The 15655-nt window shown below is 43.0% G+C and overlaps 1 pseudogene across 1 annotated transcript in view; it reads left to right on the plus strand.

The window, feature by feature from the left end:
* Positions 1-1250: 1250 nt before the first annotated feature.
* Positions 1251-15655, plus strand: part of LOC141108090 (la-related protein 6-like) — a 30233-nt pseudogene continuing 15828 nt past the window's right edge. The window contains exons 1-2 of the transcript XR_012236009.1: positions 1251-1279; positions 7040-7174. The product of XR_012236009.1 is annotated as a la-related protein 6-like (transcript). The remainder of the gene's footprint in view (positions 1280-7039; positions 7175-15655) is intronic.

Raw genomic sequence — 15655 nt, forward strand, 5'->3', positions numbered from 1 at the left:
CCAGGGGACAGGGGGGGTCCTAAATGTTTCTTGCACTGAGGCCCTGAAGGTTCTAGTTACTCCAGTACATAGACCCCTTTCACACTGGGGTGGTTTTCAGGCGATTTAGCGCTGGAAATATCCTCTGCTAAGTGCCTGAAAACTGCCTCCCATTCATTCAAGTGTGACTTTTCACTCTAGGGCGGTGTGCTTGTGGGACGTTTAGAAAAGTCCTGCAAGCAGCATCTTTGGGGGGGTTTGGTTTAGCACGAAGGATGAGCTCAGGCGTGTTCGCACACTCCACGCGCAGAGCCCGCCAGGAAGTCGGCACTGCGCTGCGCTAATCACAGGCAGTGAGACATTGTCCCGATGCACGGCTGCAGAGATCAGGAAATGCCTGTGATTAGCGCAGCGCAGTGCCGACTTCCTGGCGGGCTCTGCACGTGGGCTGTGCGAACACGCCAGAGCTCTTCCTTATTTATCACTCCCAAAATGCCCTGCCCATGGGCATGAATGGGCAGAGCTTTCCGAAGCGCCGGAAAAGCGATTTGGAAGTGGCACAACACGGGAGTTTTAAACTCCTTCTTTGGGGTTAAAAGCTCCCCGCTAGAGGCCGAAAATCACCGCTAAAACAAGCGGCGCTTTAAGGGCTAACACGGCTGCGGCCCCATTGTGAAAGGGGTCTAAAAGGTATCCTTTTTTATCATTTCAGAATGTTGGGTGGTTATGTAAAACTTGACAGGGGTTCCAACCCTTCCTCACTCCAAACCCAGATCCCCCCAAAAAAAAAGAATAAAAAGAAGTTTTGATTGGAAATACATTTTAAAAGTTCTTTTTGTAAATTAATAATAAAAAAAAAAGGTTACTAAGATAAGATAAACAAGATAAAATGTGTTAAGCAATGCGCAGGGCTATTTTGTTGCTACCGATAATGTGTTATTACACAGTTTACCTAGATCTCTTTTGACACAGATGATGGTTATCAATCTGGGAAGTTTTTGCGCAGTAGAAATGTATAAACATTCTGTTCTTGTGTGCGGCCACATTTTCCATAATTGACGGGTCTGTTTTTTGTTTGCAAACATTGCAGAAATATTGCATGTGCATGCACACCAAATAAACAAGATCCTAAAAAAAACCCCAGCACATGCAAACTGCCCCTGTACCTTTAATTGAAAGAGATTCATGTGCAGGGAATTTGTTATTTAAATGACCTAAATTGATAAAGCAGGCAAAGGAAAATCTTGAGGCTGTGCTCTTTCAGTGAGCAGATGATTTATGGTTGGGAGGTGAAGAAATGGTAGGACAATTTTCATTTTTTGTGATTTTTTAATAGTCTGCAGTAAATCTGTCTTCCTTTATAACTAAATTTGATGAAAACAACTTCAAAGATAAAAACAGGTGTCCGTGATTGTAAAGGTCTTGTATTTGTGAAAGCCATGGAAGAAACATGATGCTCGATAAATAGTAAATTCTTTCCTAATTATCTATATTTTTAGGGGCCAGTCCTTTAGTAAGAGGTTATAAGTATGGTGCTTTCTAGTCTGAAGCAGCACACCTATGTAGCCAGGGGGGGGGGGGAGGAATTTGGGAGTTTAAATGAGGCACAATGTTTGTGCCTCCATCCCGGGTTCAAGTATGTACACGTATGTGTTTCTCCTTTTTTGTATCTTGATCTGTGTATTAAACAACACATTCTTGTATGTTTATCACTAAGGATGAGCTCAGGCGTGTTTGTACAGCCCACGTGCAGAACCCGCCAGGAAGTCGGCGCTGCGCTAATCACAGGCGGTGAGACCTTTCCTGATATCTGCAGCCGCGCATCGGGACAATGTCAATCGGAAAATGTCTCACTGCCTGTGATTAGCGCTCCGCAGTGCCAACTTCCTGGTGGGCTGTGCGAACATGTCTGAGCTCATCCTTATTTTTCACCTGGTGTATCCTGGCTGATCTGTTTTGATCCCATATGGATTGTTGATCTGTGTATGATGCAGTGCAGATTTAGCCAAAATATAAGGTTGCAATAAAATTGACCTAAGCAACACTTTGTCTCCTCCATCCTGTGCTGCATGGGCGCAACACAGAAATCAGGTGGGATTTGTTATGTCCCTGTTCAATAAGCATATAAGGGGGGAAGCAATCGCCTCCTAAACCAGTATTCATAGCTCTCAACTGTCCCTGATTTTGAGGGAATGTCCCTCTTTCCTCCTCATTTGTCCCTCCTCTGATTTTGTAAATACCAAAAGACAATATAAAGGAATAGTAGTGGTAAAAAAAAAGCACATGTGAGTTTAACCAATTTCCATCCTCCCTTTTTTTTTTTTTTTCTCTTTCTTTCTCTCTTTTTTTAAGGGGCGTGGCAAGGGGTGTGTCCTATGCCTGCATACTTTTGCTGATAGGTGTCCCTCATTCTCATCTCAAAAAGTTGGCAGGTATGCAGTATTAAACCCAAAAGCAAAATTGTAATGTATTGCAACATATGAATCCTGAGATGCAGTGGCTGCATTCCTTATTTTTGTACAGTAAAACCTTGGATTGCGAGCATAATTCGTTCCAGAAACATGCTTGTAATCCAAAGCATTGTATATCAAAGCATTTTTTTTTTTTTTTTTTTTTTTACAGGGTATAAAAGAGAAGAGGGGCACCTTTTTAAGTGTAGCAATAAGTTGCTAAATGTTGTACCTTCATTAAATGTAACCATAATGCTACACTTAGAGGCTCCTCTTCTTTTTTTATACTCCAGTTGTGACATGACGTTACTCTAATATCAAGACATCACTTGTATATCAAGGCAAAATTTATTAAAACCTTTTTGCTTGTCTTGGAAAACGCTCTCAAACCAAGTTGCTCTCAAACCAAGGTTTTACTGTATTCTTATTTAGGGCTGGGACAAGGAGTGGGCAGGATGCTCTGGGCGCTGTGGTATCATGTGAGTGGAGGGGCACCACAAGGTGATTGGGGGGAGGGGATTTGTGTTGGAAGGGGAATTTAGGGGGTGGTCTAGTTGCGGAAACGTGTATAAATTTTGTGGGAGCGGTGATTTAGGAGGATTTGTGTTCTTGGGTGTGTGTATTATTATTTTTATTTTATTTGGGGGGGGGGGGGAAATGATTTGTGCTTAAAAGGGGTTTTTTCGGAAGGGGAGCAAATTTGTACTGGGAGGAGGAATTTATGCTTAGGGGGTAACCTTGCAGATTATTGCTGACACAGTATTCATCCAATTCTGTGGCTTCTTTTTGTGGCTTAGCATGGACTTTTAGACTCTCCTGTAACAATATTTGCAGGAATCGGTCAGTGGTTTTTGTGTGGGTTAGTTTTTTTTTTTTTTTTTTTAGATGTTCCCAGAAGCACTCTGTTTCCATGTAATTGCAGTCAGTAGCATGAATGGTAATGTTTTCGAATTCTTCCCCTTGTATAGTGAGAGAGGATTAGAATGTCTGGTGTGGTTTTAAAAGTACTATTTGGTGCTTTGTTAAAGATGGATTTCTGCACATATTTTGTTGGTGACCATAAGTGTGTGGGGAAATTTCTCTAATGGGGCTTTAGATGGCAGTAAAAAACCCAACTGGGGGAGTCCTAATTCTTCCCAACTCACTGTGCAAAACCATATGACTGTCTTAAAACATTATACATCCTGTGTGGTTTTAGTTCTTGGTGGTCCTCAATGCAAAGGACTCCTATGATTACTTTGTAACACCCTCAGGTACCTGCATACATATTCAGTAATCTAAAGCAGGGGTCTCCAAACTTTTTAAATAAAGGGCCAATTTACTGCCCTTCAGACTTTAGGGGGGGCCGGACTGCAGCCAGCAGAAGTGGAAATTTTCCTGGAATTGGTGGGTGTAAACATCGCCACATTTGGTATTAGTGGTAGAAATGGTGCCCCATCGTTGGTATCATTGGCAGAAATAGTGCCCCATTGCTGCTGATGGTTGGCAGAATAGTGTTTCATATCAGTGGGAGGAATAGTGCCCCAAGGGATGGAAAAAGGCAAGCAAAGGGCTATTAACTGCTACATGTGATGGGTGGCATCAACAGTGAGGTGCACTGTGCAATAGAAGGCCAATGTGCCCCGTTGGGACGGCACAGAATTTATATAGATTGCTTTCCTAACAATTTCTATGGGTGTTTTATATTTAGTTCACATGCTGCCATCTAGTGAAATTTTGTGGTAATTCACTTGTTTTCTTATATTCTTTTCCCTGATGTTATGACACACTTCCTTTGTATGTAATGCTCCACTCTTCTTGTGATTTGTACTTCCTGTGTCATGAATGCAGCTAACAGGCCACATGTATTCTACATTGTAAGCTACAGACAATATCATCTTTTGACCGCATAAATACTACAACCTATTCATCTGTTTGTATCCTGTCATCTGCTGTAACCTGATGTTCAGAATAAAAGCACCTTTGTGTTTGGTGAGTTCAAGCTATCTGATGAGGCTTGTCGTCAGTGATTATATCTTATACAGGCCAGGCATAGAGTCCTCAAGGGATAAATCACTTCACAACAATCAGCGTCAGAATACCCAAAGTTCAAATTTTCAATTGGTACTTGTATAAAAAAAGTGCCCCAGCAACCTGGCAAATCACTGATTATGTGCAGTGCTGTATAGCTTGATTACCACTTTAACTAAGGTCTGGTTGACACCAGAGTGTGTGTCTTTGGTTCCATAGACTTTAATGGAAACGCAGCAGAAATGCAGTGCAGATGTTGGTTTCTCCTGCATGACAACAGATGCCTCCAAAAAAATGCAAAATGCATCATCTACAACCTGCATAAGTGTGAACCTACGAGAGAAAAAGGGGCGCACCAGCCTTGTGCATTATCTTTTAAAATATTGAATAAAAAGGTAAAAAAGAAACAACTCACAAGCAATTGTAGAGGAAGGCACAACGTGAAAGTGCACCGACTGACAGCATGCAACCTAGGATGAGCGATACCTTCCAAGGATTGTGGAGGAACCCACAAACATCACTACCAGCTGACGCGTTTCGAAGGGGACATCCCTTCTTCATCAGAGCTTAGCAGTGGACTCTCCTTCAGCAGTCCCTATTTATGTGCCTGAATGTCAGTAAATCAAGGATGGCATATGGGGCCCCTCCCCCCTCAGAGCGCCCCTCCCTCTTGTGCCCTTCAGTCATAAGGGCAACAAAATAGAGTGGAGGCAGAGTAAACCATTGGTATTGGATCGTGGCATGCTGCGCACATGGAGCACAGAGATGACATTAGCATAATATAAATATATATATATATGGGTAGGAGCTGTAATGAACATAATAGGTAGGGAGACCCCCCACTTCAAATACTAACGATTGTATCAAAAGAAAAGATACATGTACCTACAATATTGTCTCAGGAGGTCCGTGCATGTGAAGTGCCTCAAGTATACAATGGGCCGATAGTTTCAGCGTGGCAATCTCGTTGTGGAACGCACGCCGATGTGTTTGCGTTCCAAGCAGGAGGAAGGGGGCGGAGTTCACGTCGCCACCTCCGCATCCTACGTAGCCCGTTGATAACGTGAGCGGCGAGGGACAGCCCGGTGGCATATAGCTGGGGGCGGGATTACAATGTCAGAGGCCGGCCGCTCATTAGAGCTATACTGACGTCAGTCTAAATTTACAGCTGCCTGTAAGGCAGCGGCTCACACGGACTAGGGGAACCCCTAAAAGGAGACCAGAATGGCCCCTACAAAATAATACATGAGACAAGTAATATAAATATCATTTAATAATGAATAAAATTATTGGAGAAGATAATGGGTACATATTAAATTATTATATTGTATTAATGAAAATAAAAAATAAATAATAGTAATAAGGGCAGCAAGGCCTGTGTTATTGTACTATTCGTATGGTGATCCACTTGTGCGCAGGAGTTGTTTTTTTCTTTTTGTTATTTACTGTAAGTGTGAACCTAGCCTGAGGCTGGCCATACATTATACAATTTTTCTTCTATAGTTTTCCTTTAGATTTACCAAAACCTTATAATATGAGGTCAAATCTAAACACTTTTAATTTGTAAACAATCAAGCAGGCCCTTGTACTACATAGTTGAAGGTAAATCTAAAGGAAATTGAATAAGAAAATTGTATAATGGTTTCGCTTGCACCTAATAATATACTGCAGTAACACATGCACTACCACACACTTCATCAATGCTTACTGCATTGCAATATGTATGTGCTTTGTTATTTTTAAATGGCACGCTAACATGCACACTTTTTAGAGTTCAGACCGATTTTTTTTTTTTTTTTAAATGTGACTGCCCCATCACTACCATAGCATACTAATGTGTGGCCCTAAATATTGCTCCAGGTTTGCTTTAACTGAACAGTAAGTATAACTATATAATATGCATTATTCTACAGCTCTCCAACTTGCTGCTAGCAGAGTGTTTCTACGCTTTTCTGTAGCAAATAGAAAGTCCTCAAATAAGACTGCCATATTTATCATTGTGCATGTAGCCTGACTGCATCACAGTAATGAGATCAGAAGATTCATTTGGGCTTTAACAACAAAAGTCATTGGTAACCATTTTACTTTTTTCACTGACGTTATCATAAATGCGTGTACTTAACTATAATGGGCTCACCCACTGATCGCTATTCTGGGAAGGTGCTGGTGGCAGTGCACACATGAAAGTATACTTCCAATTTATTATTATTTTATTTATTTTTTGCATTATGACCCCTTAGCTATCGGACTGGCTTTAAGCAGAAATTATTGACATTGGGTGTGGTTGGACACACACGCCAAAGTTTAGAAATATATCAAAGTATGTGCGGGGGGGGGGGGGGGGGAACTTAACCAGAACCTGTAAGTGACTGGGTTTATGGATGCCCAGATTGTGTGTTTTTCAAGGGTTGTCCTTGTTGCGATGTACCTGTATGCAAAGTAAACCTTGACACATAGTTAAATCAGTTTTCCCAGCAGGCAATTGGCTCTTTCATCTAAGCAGTTAAAGTTTTTTTTCTCACACTTCTGGATTGTAATTCTGATATTTCATTGTGTGTGTTTAGTATAAATTGAGAGTATTTTATTTTCTTTCCCTCCAGTAATCAAGAAGTGGCTCCAGCATCCTGGGGATGGCCCAATAGAAGTCCTAACGCTCATTACCCTGCCCAAGCTTAAGAGGACCTTTTTTCCAAAGGTGGTGCAAACGTTGGCCAGGACTTGACTCTGCTAGGAGGGTAAGTAAAACCTAATGGATAATTGATAGTAAAAAGCACATTTATGCAATAATGCATACGTTGCTGTGCAAAAAAGTGCATCCCTTTTGTAGGTGCACAGCATTGACATTGTTAATGGCACCCCAAAGCACATTGTTGAAGTACATGAGAAATCATTTGACAAAATCTATGGGTTTTAGTGCGGCGTGGAAGAAAAAAAAGCTATGCATTTTTAGATGTGGTAGGCAACCCATTCAAATGGGCTGTCCTAATGGGGTATGGGGGGGAAAAAACCTATCATGGCAACACATGTGCACCACACAAATATGAATGTAGCCTAAGAGGGGATTGGAGCAATTTCTTTAAAAGTACAGTTGTCCTTAAAAGCAGGCCTGTCTGTAATTTTACAAGTGTGCATAAGTTTATTTCATGTTTCAGGCTTTATCACAGCAGCAGGGAGGTGGAGATGGGGGTAAGGGGAACTTGTAAGCAGGTGATTGTTAAATGATTATGGTATATTTTAAATGTTCTACTGTTATGTACAAGATTTAAGAGTTGTAAAGGCAGAAGGTCTTTTATCTTAACCGACTCACGTCTATTTATGGGGGTAGAATGGCACCCCCTGCGCAAAACCCCGTACGGGGTTTCCTTAAAGAGCCACCCCCCCCCCCGGCGATCACTGCTGGCCACGCGTGCACCAGCACTTGGATTTGTGTGTAAACACATACATCCCTATTCTGTCGGAGAGGGGACATGTCGTTTGTTCCTAGTAAGTAGGAACCGCAATATGTCTCCTCTCCTACTCAGTCCTATCCCCATACAGTTGGAACACACAGGGAAGGGGTTAAACGTGTATTCCCTAACAGTGACATTTTACACAGTAACTAGGGCTTGTTTTTTTTCAAAAAAAAAAAAAAAAAAATGTTTGTTGTTGAAAAATTTATGTCAATATACAGTTATAGTACAACACTTGCAATCACATGAAGGGGTATTTCCCACACGGCATGAAGGTACATGGGTAAGTTATACAGTTTACAGGTAGGCATAGGTTGATATGGTTACAGACAATACTTCAGTTTTCACCAGTATATTCCTATTTATTGGGGGTTATAGCTTGGTCCTATGTAACATAATCTCACAAGGTGGTCATGGGTGACTCGTTAAACTCTTGGAATACTTCAAGATTAATTAGAGCAAGTATTATCATTGTTCAGCCATTTGTCCCATATTTTATAGTATTTATTTGGGCAACCCCTGTGTTTGTACATAGCCCTTTTATATGGTAATGACGCATTTACCTCCCTAATCCAGACCTGCATGGTAAGAGTCTGTGCTCATCCAATGCCTAGCAACCAATTTTCTAGCATAAAATATTGATTCACTAAGAAATGTGATCGTGGATCTATCTTTAATGGTGTCTGGCAATAGACCAAGGAGACACAACTTGGGGTCTAGCTGGATCGGTGATCCCATGTGATCGTGGAGGAATTTAATGATCTGTGTCCAGTAGCTTTGTATTTCGGGGCATAGCCATATTAAATGGTAGAATGTGCAAGGGTTACTGGAGCACCTAGGACAGTTTGGGTTCTGCTGTGGGGAGTATTTGGCTATTCTAGCTGGTGTAAGATAGGATTTATGTATTATATAAAGTTGGGTCAGGCGTTCTGAGATTTTAGGTGATGGTTTTTTTAACGTTTTCTAATATATCTTCCCAGTCAGAACTATCTATTGGTCCTACGTCATTTTCCCATCTAATCCTTGCCTTATCGGTAATTCTAGCTACCGACTTGGTGCGTAGGGTGGTGTATAGGGTAGAGATAAGTTTGTCAGGGTCTGATCCTGTGATCACATCCACCAATGCTAGTGATTGTGGATTGGGGAAGCCATTTGCGAATTGTGTTTGGAGTGCGTGTTTCAATTGTATATATCTAAATCGCATATGGGGAGAGAGGTCATACTCTGCATATTGTTTCAAAGTTTCTTATGCCAAATATATTGATAACCTGGAATAAGAACACTATTCCTTTAGCGGCCCAGCTAAGGGTCCCGGGCAAGGACATAAGCTCCTTCAGCTGTGGATTGTGCCACAATGGAGTGTGCGAGTGGAAAAAATCAGTTCCAGTGAGCCTGACAGCTCTTTCCCATACGCGTCTGTGTTGGGACAGCAGCAAGTTGCGATCCTCTTTCTTATGTTTCGTGTTACCTCCTCTAAAGAGTACTTGTAATGGGGAATATAAGTCTTTGTTAACTTTCTTGCATACTAAAATTTGATATCTTTCCTCGTCTGTTTTGTGGATATAATAGAAGTGTGAGAGCTGAGCTGCTATATAGTGTGTGTGTGTGTGTGTGTGTGTGTGTGTGTGTGTGTACATCCGGAAGGGCGGCCCCCCCAGAAGAAGTTGGGTTCTTAAGTGTATTCCAGGCCAATTTATGCCTATTGGAGCCCCAGACAAAGGAATTAAGGATTTTATCGATGGTTTTGAAGGTTTTAAGGGGAATAAAAATTGGAGAGTTCCAGAGTATATAGAGGAACTTTGGCAATAGTATCATCTTAAAGAGGTTAATTCTACCCATTACTTCAAGAGGGAGTCTCGCCTAGGTTTGTGTTCGGGATTTTAAATATGAAAAGAGTAGTTCGATATTATTTATGGTATATTCCAGTGGGTCTCTAGTAATTTCTATACCTAAGTATTTAATGGATGCAACTCTTTGCAAAGGGAGAGATGCCGCGCTGTGTGTTGGGGATGTCACATCTAGGGGGAGAATCTGAGATTTAGTCCAGTTCATGCTTAGACCTGAATGTTTACCAAATTCTTCAATGGTTAGAAGGGTCGCCTGTAAAGATGGGCCAGTATCCTCTAGATAAAGAAGCATGTCATCTGCGTATAAGCTTAGTGTCTCCGTCAGAGGTCCCGCTCGTAACCCCCGTACGTGTGGATTCTGTCTAAGGGAGATGGCCAGAGGTTCCACCGCCAAAGCATATAGCGGAGGGGACAACGGACACCCCTGACAGGTTCCTCTACTCAGTGGGAAGGGATCGGATGTCCAACCATTTACCACCACTTTTGCCATTGGGGAGTAATATAGTAGCTGTACCCATTGTATGAAATTGGGACCAAAGCCGTATCCTCGCAGGCACTCCCAGAGATATCCCCACTCCACTGAGTCGAACGCCTTAGCGGCGTCGAGCGCCACCACCGCCCTATCGCCCATATTCTCATGTTCCGCTTGAACATTCATGTGTAGGCGTCTTAAATTAATGGCAGTGTTTTTTTTCCTGGCATGAACCCTGTCTGGTCAGGGTGAATAAGGGAGAGAATGCTGTTATTAAGGCGCATGGCTAATATTTTGGCTAATATTTTTGTCTGCTTGAAGGAGTGAGATAGGGCGATAGGATTCTGGTAGTTGGGGGTCCTTACCCGGCTTGGGGATTAATATAATTACCGCCTGGCGGAGGGTTTCAGGGAGGGATTCAGTTTCAAATATATGGTTATACAATTTCAGAAGTTCGGGGGCTAATATCTCTGAGTATGCCGCATAGAAATCCAATGGGATACCATCTCCTCCTGGCGCTTTACCCAGTGCCAAGGATGCTATAGCTAGGGTAATTTCATCTAGTGTGAGGGGAGCCTCTAGTTCTTGTAATTGAGGTTCAGATAATTGTGGAAAGGGGATTTTCTGGAGGAATGATCTGGTTTCCTGTACAGTGACTGTTACCTTAGAGGAGTACAGGTCCGAGTAATAGTTGCGAAATGCTTCTGCTACTGCAGGGGGATCTGAGATTTTGATATTTTGGGGGGTTGGTGTTCTGGTGGGCTAGGTATGCTAGTAATTTGCCAGCACGCTCCCCTTGCTCGAACACGCGTTGCTTTAGGAAGAAGAGCTTCTTTTTAGCTTTGCAGTAGTGTAGTTGGTCCAGTAGTCGTGTGTGAAGTCTAAGTGTTGCTGCTCTTTCCTGACTGGGGTCTTTGTGAAATTCTTTTGTTAGTAAGTCAATCTTATCTGAGGCCTGCTCAAGAAGTAAATTGGAGGAGGTTTTAATTCTATTTATACGGGAAGTTAGAATAGTGCGGACATGTAATTTGTACGCCTCCCAGATGTGTCCCACAGAGGCAGTGTTTTGGTTAACTCTAAAAAAGAATTTCCATTCCGTGTGTGTCTCCTCTTGGTCCCTTACCATTGACAACCAGAAGGGGTGTAAACGCCAGGTTCGAGGTCCAGCGTACTGGGTAAATTGCAATGTTGTCCAGCAAGGGGCATGGTCAGAGAGGGATCTAGTGTGATATCCTGAGTCTATTAGTTGGGGAAGTATCATGTCAGAAATTAAAATAAGGTCAATGCGGGACATAGTGGAGTGGGTTGCCGAAAAGCACGAGTACGCCAAATCATGAGGGTGTCTATATCTCCAGACGTCAGTCAGAGAATTCTTTTAGTGTGCGTCCTAGTCTGGTAGTGTCTGGGAGGTGGACATTTTGGCTTGACTGTGTTCTATCTATCTGTGGATTCAATACCATATTAAAATCCCCCATCCAGATAGCGGGTATATTGGGGTGTTGAGCCATATATAGTAGGCCTTCCGTAATTAGATTGGATTTGTATGGTGGGGGTATGTAGAATGCCATAATCAAGTATTGGGAGCCATATAATGTACAATGTATGAAAACAAAGCTGCCATGGGGATCTGTGCGTACTGAAATTAACGCAAAAGGTGCAGTTTTTTAGCTATAAGGACCGAGACCCTGCGGGAGTAGGGAGTGTGAGTAGCATGAAACGCCCAACCTATCCAGGGCTGCCTCAGCGCGAGCTGGAGCTGTCCTGTAACATGGGTCTCAACTAAAACTGTGATGTCTGCACGGTATGTTTTAAGGCAGGTGAAGACAGCCGTGCGTTTGATTTTGTCCCGAATCCAGCGGATATTCCAAATAAGGAATTTTTAAATTAGCCATTTGAATGACATCTCCAATTTTCTTTTAGGATAAAGTTATGGTACTCGTTAGGGGCGCATGCCATCCCCCGTCTCCCCAAGGTGATCTCAGTCACTCCTCTCTCCTCCAGATAACAGTATACATACACATTCATTACAGTGCGTTGCAAGTTGTTGTACATTTTTCTTAGCTTAACTTGAACCTTAACTTTTTCCCTCCCTGCCCTCAGTCGCCCAAACTTGACTGGGGCATGTAACTCAAACCTAGTGCAGCTGTAAGGAAAAAGGGTGTTACTACAAAGAAAATTAAAACAAAAAAGCAAAAAACAGGTGCACATTAAACAGGTCAATACCGTCAATAGCCTATTGGGCAACGACAGTGGCGACATAATCAAACACCCTTTGGGGGCGAACAAGTACTGGGTAATACACCAGCGATGAAGCACACGTAGCAACAATTATACGGCAAATAGGAAAGTTTCCGTATGGTAGGAACCATTTCCACTATGGCGATTGGCGAAAGGAATTTGTGTATAGCAAGGAAAAAGTCCTCGTAATCCATAGGTAGTGATGGGGTCGTAGCAGTCCTCCGTAATACAGTAAGATGCAACTGGTGGTAAGGCGAGGGTTTAAAACAAAATGGAGGATATAAAAATGGGGTATAAGATTGGTTGAGTGATCCAAAGTGACAGACTGTTCCAGTATTGGTTGTCGTGAAGGCACTTGTACGGGAAACATAAAGATCCTGTGGCAGAGTACGTATGGACCTTGAACAATGTATAAGGCATGATGGCTTTATAGGATTTTATCGGTGGAAGGCCAAGGTGTATAGAGGGTAGAATCAGGGCCGCAGAATATAATGTTCAGTGAACATCCAACGTTCGTGAGGTCAGTGGAGTTACATCTATGGGTCTGGATTGCGGGGGTCATGAGAAATAGCTCAGTTTAAAGAGTAGTGCAATGTCACTTACTTTGGTTGGTAGCGAGGGTATGCATCAGGCAGGACGTTTTCTCTGCACATCTTGCTGATCCAGCCATGTGGAAGCCAGGTTTGGGTCTTCAAAAAAATGAACACGATCCTCTCCCACCACACGAAGGCAGGCTGGAAAAAGCATTGCATATTTTATGATGCGCTCTCAGGCGACGTTTAATGTCGGAGAATCGGGCTCTTTGGCGCTGGACCTCTGCTGAAAAGTCCGGGAACGCTGAGATGGAACCTGATTGATATGGGATATTTCCCTTCAGTCTTGCCAGCCTTAGGACCGCGTCACGGTCCCTGAAATTCAGCAGCTTTGCTATAAATGTGCGCGGGGGTGCCCCCTCAGGTGGGCGACGGGCTGGCATGCGATGGGCGCGTTCCACTACAAAAGTAGTTGAAAATGCCTCCCTCCCATACGTTTTAATCAGAAGTTGCTCTAAGAAGGTGGCTGGGTCAGTACCCTCGGAGCCCTCTGGCAGTCCAATAAACCCGAGATTGGACCTGCGGGTCCGGTTCTCTAAATCATCCTGTTTCTGTGCCAATTGTTGCAGCTGACGCTGCATGTCCTCCTGTGAGTTCTGCATAGGATATAGCGTATCTTCCACCCGCCCGATTCTGGTCTCAGCCTCAGTGACCCGTTCCCTAATTTTTGTCATATCGTGTCTAATTAGTGAGATGTCCACCTTCACCTCCTCTATTTTTGTTGTCAAGGTGGACTGACATAGAGAGATTGCCTCAAGTACCTTGGTACTGTCATTAGGCGCTTGTTCTGTGGGAGAAGCCGCGTGCTCTGCTGGCGCGGCGCCATCTTGGCCCTCGGCATCCCATTCCGTCCTGCGGTATCTCTCGAGGGACGAGGAGGCTGCGTTGGATCGTTTCGGCGGGGACATGATGTGCTCGGGGGTCCGTGCCCGGTCCCTGGTTATTTTAGAGAGGATTTCGGTGTTTCTATCGTGCAGGATGGGTGAAGGAGGATCTGCCGTCAGCGGAGCTACAGTCTCGCACGTCCGCTCACATCGCTGTCCAGGCCACGCCCCCCCCAACTAGTGCATTTTTATAGCACTGTTTGCTGTATAAATGTCAATGGTCCCAAAAAATGTGTCAAGTGTCCGCTTTGTCCGTCGCAATGTCACATTACTGCTAAAAAAATCACAGATCACCGCCATTACTAGTTAAAAAAAATATCCATAAATCTTTCCCATAGTTTGTAGACGCTATAACTTTTGCGCAAACCAATCAATATATGCTTACTGCGATTTATTCTTTTTTGGGGGGGGGAGGGGGGAATGTAGTGTCTGTCTGTCTCCAAAAGAGCTTCTATTTGTGGGGGGGGAGAGCCCGCTGTCACAATGGGGGGATTGGATCAGGATGCGGGCAAGTGCTTCCAATAGTGTGATATTGTTTCAACTATTTTATTGCTTAAAACCATAAAGGTACTCTCATTCAGTAAAAGACATAGAAGCATTTGTTGCTGACACAAAACCCAGTGACTGGAAGTGATGCAAGAGTGCCTTGGGCGGGGTCAGCACACGCTTTTGCATCACTTCCGGTCACTGCCTTTTGTGTCAGCAACAAATGCTTTTATGTCTTTCACTGAATGAGTACCTTTTTCATGCTTTTAAGCAATAAAATAGTTGAAACAATATCACACTATTGGAATCCTTTTCTCCTATGCTTTATATGACTTATGGGACAAGAGTGGAAATTATATTAATCCCTGATGTATATTAATACATCAGGGATTATCCAGCCTCCAGAGTGCTGCACAGTGGCAGATACTGTGAATGCTCCATACCCCAAGGGGGGGGGGGGGGATTCTGGTGAGTGCAGCCACAATAAGAGCACGGATAAAGCACGCATGCTGTGATCACCTTTTGCAAAGTGAAAATGCCAACACAATTACTGTTTTCACCAGCACAGAAGCACTTTATTTTTGGATATTTAAAGTTGGGACTACACACATTGTTTTTAATGCATAAAGTTTTTGCACAGAAGCACTTTAAAAGTACTAATGGGAATATTCGTCTTCTAAACACATTTTTTGTGGAGGATTTATCGGTCTAGCACTTGACATATTTGCACAGAGGTTATTTAACCAATTGATACTTTATTCATATTTGTTCGTATATTTTGATAATATTTTTCCTTCTCTTGGTGAAAGGACACATGTAAAGCTATGTAGTGTACACGTTAGTTGCACTTTCATGTGTATATTCACCAACAAATTTATTCATTTAGTTAACTTTAAACACAGATATAGAACAGCGCCATATCTACTTTATTTTCTTTCCAATCACGTACTCCACCTAGTGGTAGTAATTAGTAGAGGCAGCAGTTCTTTTAGTGTTTTTGTTTAGTATTTACTTCCTTTTGCGCAGAATCATTCACATTACCCGCTATTTTCCGACAGGTCCGAGACTCGGACACCTGTGTCACTATCACTGCTTTTCTCGCTAACAATGGACTAGATTCCAACTGGGCCGGCGCAGCAGTTTTGATCAACAGGTCATTGCCAGTTAACGCCAGGTAGGCTTATGACACAGCCTGGAATACCTTCCAGGCTTTCTAGTCTAGGTATCCTAGGTGTGATTGCCACAAC

Source organism: Aquarana catesbeiana, linkage group LG01 (assembly GCF_042186555.1).
Source record: "Aquarana catesbeiana isolate 2022-GZ linkage group LG01, ASM4218655v1, whole genome shotgun sequence".
NCBI classification, from domain to species: Eukaryota; Metazoa; Chordata; class Amphibia; order Anura; family Ranidae; genus Aquarana; species Aquarana catesbeiana.